An 8154-nucleotide genomic window follows, 5' to 3' on the forward strand; every position below is an offset into this window, starting at 1 on the left:
AAACAAACCACCCTTTTAAACATCTTCCTTAATCATATAGGAAAAGCACTAAGCCTATTAATGAAATGTAGATGATGTGACATTGTTCTCACTGGTGGTCAGTTTTCCTCAGAGATGTAATTCAAAGGAATCTAAAGGTATTAGAAATGTGGACAGAAAAGAGGTTCAATTTGGGAAATTTACATTAATACAGCCATGGAAAAATACTCAAACACAAGCATACAATGGGAAGACTAGAGCTGGAAGCCAGTAATACTGAAAGAGAGCTGGTGGGGTGATAGATGATGACAAGCTCCATAAATGTTTACAATGGAATAGAGCAGCAGCAAAGCCAGTCTGCTATTGGGCTGTAAATGCAGAGGCATCACAGTAATAAGCCTTCTCTTTGTGACTCTGGTGTGATTACATTTAGATTACATTTAGGGGGGAGGGATAGCTCAGTGGTTTGAGCATTGGCCTGCTAAACCCAGGGTTGTGAGTTCAATCCTTGAGGGGGCCACTTAGGGATCTGGGGCAACAATCAGTACTTGGTCCTGCTAGTGAAGGCAGGGGGCTGGACTCGACGACCTTTCAAGGTCCCTTCCAGTTCTAGGAGATAGGATATCTCCGTTTAAAAAAAAATAAAAAAAAAAAAAAAAAAAAGAACATGGAGCCCACTTCTGGACTCCACCTTATTAGAGATACTAATACACTAGAAGGAGAACAGAAAAGAGGCACAGAAATTATCAGAGGGCTGGAGGCATAGGTGCTGGTGGAGGTGCTGCTGCACCCCTATGAAGTAGTAGTAACCCAAATACATGGTTTCTGCCTTCAGCACCCCCTCTATAAAAATTGTTCCAGCACTAATAGCAGGAGGGACTTGAAAGATTAAAAGAGATAAATATAGCTTTGCTAAGAGATGACAACGTGTGGACAGGGGATGACATTACAAATATTTGAAGGGTGTCAAATTCAAGGCTAGAGAATAAAAATGTAGGTTAGTGCAATAACTAATAATAGGATAAAATTAATAATGATGCTAAACAGTGTGATCTTATTGCTGGAACCTTTGCCTCTCCCTCACCCACTCTCCTCCCTCCTATTTGTTATTCCCAGCTGTCTATATTCTGTAAGCTCTTCGGGGAAGGCGCCGCATCTTTTCTTTGTTCTGTAAAGCACCTAGCACATTTTGGGGGCACAGTATAAATAAGGAATGTTTCCCTAAGAAAGGGAGAATGCTGTCTGAACAATAGTGGAAACTTCCTAAGTCCCATTAGCCTGTGTAAAAGGGAGGTGGCAGATATCTGGAACAATCCTGTACTGCCAAGGAAATGGACTCGATAAACTAATCAAGCTTTTCCATCTCTGTCTATGATTAGCTCATGCCCATACTTCACCTACAACAATACCTGAACATGTGCATAAGGAGTGTTTTCTAGACCTTCTCTGCTTCTGGGTAGGTCTAGGAATAGCCCACAGGTGGAGCCAATCCTCTCACCTTGCCCTCAGTTGAGGCTCAGAAGGGAGTCTCCTTCAGCTGTTCCTTCTTAAATATAAAGAAAGCTCAGGGACTGGTTTCAGTGGGAGTTACGAACACACAACTGATGCAATAATCAAGTCCCCCCCTGTTTGTTAGAAGCATCTCCTTGGTAGAATGTAACAAAAATCATACCCTCAAATATTGAATGTTGCAATTTCAGTTCTTGGATTGGCTGAGAGCATAAGCACTTCTGGTGCAGATACTTGTTCATGCACATTTAAAATTTGCTTTTTGCAATTATTTTTGCATGCAGCTTTAAGATGTGCTTTCCCTAAACATACAGGCCAGTAAAACTTACTCACATGGAAGTTCACAGAAAGTAACTCAAAGTTCAAAAGTCTAGCTGGAGTGAATTCATTTTACAACTGGAGCAAATATGTGTGGGACATTTTCACGGTATTCACCCAACTTTAATTGTGATCAGCATAATTATTTAAAAAGTGTATTTCCTGCCTCACTGCAGTTTTCTATTTTCCACTTTTCAAAAACCGCCTTATCTAATTTTTTTTAAATATTCCAAATTGTAAAAAAATTCCCTATTTAAGAAAATAACTAGAACTCCAACTAAGGGACCGGAATGTGTAGTATTTGCATACAGGGGAAGCACTAGCAATCCATACATTGCTGGCCTTCCTTATTTTTGCAGGAAAGCAAGACTTTTTCAGAGAGCAGACAACACCCCATTTTTTCAGAAAGGGCTGTGGCTTTCTTTGTTTTGAAGCACCACAGCAAACTTGCTGCTGCCTTTTCTTGTCATTCTATGCAATTTAATTCTCCTCAGTGCATCTCTATTAGGCTAAACTGCATCCCAATCACGTCACTCACATATGCTTTTGCTTTGAAACCACTTGGACTGGGGGGGGGAAGGATTCTGTTTGACTTTGAGCATTCTAAACAGGGAGGCTAATATTTCAACTCAGCAGAAATGGCTGCTAATTTTAAACTACCAGTTGAATCTTTCTCTAGCAGAAACACACATTTTCTTCTACCATAAAATTTTCTCATAATAGAAATGAGACCGTTCCCAGGGGCGCGGTTACCAAAAGATAATCTCGCCCCAATCTGATTAGAGGCATGAGGTTCATGCCTCAAAATGCTCTAGGGTGTGATTATTTTAGGATAACCATACCCTGTATCATGGCTTATTGATTAACTAATAAAGCTTCAGTATTATTATTCAGAGGAGGGCTGACATATCAGAGGAAGATCTGATTCTGGAATGGGAAAGATTCTTTCTTGCTAACAAACCACCTTTCTCTTGCCCTGATTATAACCTCTGTGTGAAATTATAGGGTCAATGGATGCCAGTTTTAATTTCTCATTGGTGATTAGCTCACTGGTTTATTAAAACTGAAAAACACCCAGAAACATATTTATTTGAAGACAAATTTTCACTAGGACTATTCCCTTTCCATTTAAACTGCATATAAGGGCTACAGAGCAGAATATGATTTGGGTTTCTAGAGAGCCTTTTGTAGTCAAGGTTCTAGAAGTGTGTCACACAATAGTATGTTAGATACCAGCAGTGCAGTGATTCATAGCCAAGTATGCCTGCTGTTATACTTTTAACAATAGCTCTTGCACAGCCTGGAACATTAGAAACTATTTTAATGAGAGAATCAATGTTAGATGGGGCACTGGGGTAAACATCCTGCTCAGGGACACTCTAAGTGATGCCTGCTGGTAATGGTGCCCATTCCGAAAGACTATTATGCCACCAGAGGATCACTTGAGAGCAGTACACTACTCTATACCAGCTGGAATTCCCCCACATTGGAGGACTCCTGATTTACTCATTTAGTGCAGCTGTTTGGCCCTTATATATCAAAAGAGTGGCACAGAAAGGCTGGAATCTAGCCCTTGCCTCCTAGTCCAGTACTTTAATTACAAGACCATCTCCCCATCCAGTTTGAGCCCTGTATAGAAACCCACAACTGGCGTGGGACTTGATCCCATAGCCAATCAAGTCCTTGAGCTATAGCAGGCTGGATTCTGAGTTCAGTTACACCAATATAAATCTGGAGTTATTCCACTGACTTGAGTAGAGTGAGTCCAGGTTTACTGAGGCATAACTGAGATCAGAATCAGGTACAGCACATGCAAAAAGGACTTAACTCAAAAAAGTTATATCTGTTGTGGTATAATATCCAAACTACTGGACACAACTACAAATACCTGTTTAATGTCACCTGCACTTAAATTTGAACATGTTATTGGAAACAAAGGGTCAAGCATTATGTATATGTATCCTCTTTTAGTACTCACAATGAAAGGAGTTTAATAATAATGTAAAGGAAAGAAAGGTTTGATTAAACCCTTCAAGGTGGTATGTGCAATGCAGGTCTAAGAGGAATCATTACACAATAATATAACCTACACTGGACTAATCCCCTTTCATGAACCATTTGGCAAATCTCTATGTCTGTTTTGTCACCATATGCTCTGCTAACGTATGGTGCTAACTTCTTTAACTAATCAGAATTATCATCCTGCTTGTTCATGCTGTGTGGCAAAAATCTCCCACCATTCGTCACACCTGTGCAGCTCCAGCATTGGTAGTAACACAGGGAGTACTAGTGTAAAGCAGGTTCCTGCAGCTTCTGGCATTTTCAACACCATGTCACTTAGCCCTTCGTAGAGCAGGTTTACATAGCACAGTGTTAAAAATCCTGGTATGCATTAGCACTCCCACAGTTATTTTCAGCTGTGAAGGTGCACCAGTGTTAGTAATGGTGGGAAATTTTGCTAAAAATCCCTAGTGTAGCCCTGGGGGGCATGAGCAGGTTTCAGGGGGTCCGCAAGCAGGACCAGTGTTAGACTTTCTGGGGCCCAGGGCAGAAAACCGGAGTCCCACTGCAGGGGGCTGAAGCCTGGGGCCCTGAGCAACTTAGCTTTATGGTGCCCCTGTGGCATGGGGCTCTGGGCAATTGCCATGCTTGCTACCCCTTAACGCTGGCCCTGGCTTTTATATGCAGAAAACCAGTTCCTGTGGCACAGGTGGGCCGTGGAGTTTTTATAGCATGTTTGGGGTTGAGAAAAAGGTTGAGAACCCCTGCCCAAAAGTATTCCTTACACTAAGCATTATGGGCTTGATCTTGGCCTCAGTTTAATCAATAGGAGTTTTGCAAGGAGATAAAGAATTAGCAGTCACTCTGTGTAAAGCAGTACAATGACTTTTCCATTAGTCATGACACTCCCTAATGAACAAAACATAAGGACCTCCAGAAGAGGAGAGGAAGCTGACGACTTCCAAAAACAACACACAGGTAACCAGTTTCCCCTTATATATATATATCACACCTCTTACCCCTTTTACAAGTACATATATATTTGACTTTAAACATATGAACAGTCCCATTTAATTCCTTATGAGATCCAGGCCTATATTCTTTATATACGTTATTTTTCAGAACTCCGCTGATTTTGCTGCAGAGATGTACGAGACTAGGCAAGAAGCACTGAAAATGTTTATTTTCCTGTACATCTTTAAATGTGGCTTCTTTCCTTCCACCCCTGACACTGTACTAGCCATTCCCTGCCATTTGTCACTGTCTGCTGTCCCCCAGGGTGAGGCCATCAACATTTGAGTCAGGAGGAATTGAGAACTCTGCGGAGACACATCATACACTTCTAGTAGTTAAATAATTTCACCAATACTCTTCCCCTCAACATCACCAACCAAAACAATTGAATAGCTGAAATGTTCTATGAAACTTCCACCCCAGCATAAGATCATGTCTATAAAATTCCATATAGGTTTCTCCGTGGCAAGTTTAGCATTTCTTCATAGCACAGTATACAAGAACATTTTCATTGTCTTTTACCCAGTGTATAACACTCAAGCAAGCATATAAATCTAGTATTTTGTTAAATATGTTTCAGCCCTGTGTAAAAGAAAGAAGTAAAGAAAGTCTTGAATAGATGAACATAAGAATTCCTGGTCTGCTGCTCATTTAAATGTAAGGTATAAAAGTAAAATTAATCATGAGGGTTTGTTTTGTTTTTCACTGGCATTATTTTAGATAATGTATTGTATGTTATGTGGTTAGAGAGGAATTCTTGTCACTGAGGTTCAGATTTCAATATCGTTACTAATATTGACCAGTATTTTACTCCATAAGTAAGGCAATTGATTCCAATGGGATTAATCACAGAGTAAAGTACTACTCAACACGAATAAGGAATCAGAACATGGCCCTATGTTGACTGGAATCTACTTTTGTCTACTGAATGTTGGAGAGTAATTTGTTTTAAAAATATATTCTTTTCCTCCATGCAATAGGAAATGCAGCTTCATAAATCAACATAAAAATATAGCCCAGGACTAAGACTTGGTGCCAAAAGGGAAAATACATTGACACTTTCAACCTTGTGTGGCATGTTCTTTATAAAGTTGGGTATTTGGGGAAGATTTAAATATTTTTTAAAAACTACAAAAGTGTTGTAATTGTTGGATAGAAATAACAGGCTTCAAGGACTTTGAAATCCTTTCAGAGATGACAAAGAACAAAGGAAAGTCTCTTCTTCAGGATCCATTCCAGCCAAATTCTGCTGTCAGCTCAGCAGGCAGGGCTCCCATTAAAGTCATAATGTGTTCATGCCATATTGCACATCCAAGGGCAGAATGTGGCCCCGAGTGACTGATGTCCAAGGCTTAGGGCCAACAGCCATTGAGTGAATTGTCCTTCCATCCAACCCCATCAATACGTGTGGTTAATACTAGTGGGGGACTCATCTGTGAGAGAACTACTGTAGCAGTTGTATCAAGGCTCACACAAGGTCAAGGATTGCAGTCCTGGACATTACATTTCATCTGTTAACTCAGAAGGGTTGGTCAATGGCTTTGGACACCAGTCTTTGTACTCAATCTGTTCTAGCCTTTGAAAAACAGAATGGGGAGGCGGAGATGTGTAACAATAGCTAACCCTCTCATAAGAGAAAAGCCATGCTGCTCTCTTCCTGTTGGAAGGGGACGGGAAACCAAAGGAAAGCACACTATAACAACCGTGTCTGCAGAATACAAGGAGGTTTTTTAGCTCAGCACTCCTGATGACCCTGTCGTGGTGGAGTGAGTGTGTGTAACCCCTTTATTTATTACAGGATGCTAATAAGTATCCAGAAGGCAATATGCTAATGCAGAAAGTGAGCCCAGAGGACTTGTACTCAAATACCTTTATCTTTGCTATATAAAGATAACTAGAGTAATGGAAAGTGCCTGAGTTCTGCAGAACTGTTATTAGAGTGATGGGTGTAAAATCATATACACCTCTACCTCAATATAACGTGACCCGATATAACACGAATTCGGATATAACACGGTAAAGCAGTGCTCTGGGGGGGGGGGGGGGCGGGGGTCAGGGCTGTGTGCTCCGGCGGATCAAAGCAAGTTCGATATAACGCGGTAAGATTTTTTGGCTCCCGAGGACAGGGTTATATCGGAGTAGAGGTGTAGTAACTAGGGATCAGAAAATGAATGATATTTCTAAGGATCAGTGAGGTATTCTGTTTCCACCAAAATAAAACTCCGGGTCAGAGAGCCTTTGCGTACATGAGAATGAGGCACAGAATATTTATTCTGCAGGGACTGGACAAAGTGGAGTCAGACAATTCCTGAGTAAGTTAACATACAAATTCCAGTAGGGATTCTGATCATGCAGACTGTCATTTCTATTGACCCTTGGTTTTTGAAATGTCATTTATTGTTTCTATGATGTCTCTGAAAGCCCTGTATATGCCCATTCCTGATGCCTGGAGCCAATGGCGAAACACCCTTTTACTGCACTGGGTGCACAGCTGAACTCTACGGTTCAAATTCACCCCAGTGCAGAGGGCCAGTGCAAGGTCTATGTACCACTTACATGCCACCTGTGCCCTCAAAGTAAGACTTTAATGGGACCTAAAGTGGTGCATGGGATTGTGGGCCCTCTGGGTAGGGGTGAATTTCACCATAGGTGAGTAGAAATGAGCTCTTTCAGAAGCAGATTGGCAGCTCTTCTGTTAAGCCTTAAAACATTAATGGATGTAAGGAGTATTTTGATGAAGATTAGCTGCATATGTTTGTAGTTTTGATTAGCACTATGGCCAGCCAGCTGTCCCTCAACATCCCCTTTCCAGTGCAAGCATGTAAAAGTCTAGCTTGTGCAAAGGAATAGTTCTGGTGAAATTATGTTTTCTATATTTAGAAGCTGATACTATAATTTAATTTGCCTCTGGTTATTGCGGACAAACTATGATTTGCATGGTTTAAAGGCTTTTCTCCACCCCAGAATGAAGGAGGAACTGAATAGTTTCATGTTGGACAGTCTCCCACTCCGTAAGTAACTTTCAAGTTATATTTTAAGTACAAACATATGTTTTCTTGGTTAAGCCTTTGGCTGGGTGATGTGGACCCTTATTTATTTGGTTTTACATTTTACAAAGCCATAAAAATAAATCACACAGCCAGATACTAGAACTAAGCAAACAGTGTGCATGTGTATGTGTGAGAGAGAGAGAGAGGATTTGTACAAATATTTGTCTGAATTTGAAAGCAAATTTGGATTTGACCATATTTGTGACCCTTTGTGAAAATATTTGAGCACTCAGTAAATACAGAAAGGGAATGTTAAGGTTGAGCATTCCAGTGAATTTTACAC

The sequence above is a fragment of the Emys orbicularis genome, chromosome 6 (assembly GCF_028017835.1).
Source record: "Emys orbicularis isolate rEmyOrb1 chromosome 6, rEmyOrb1.hap1, whole genome shotgun sequence".
Lineage (NCBI taxonomy): Eukaryota > Metazoa > Chordata > Testudines > Emydidae > Emys > Emys orbicularis.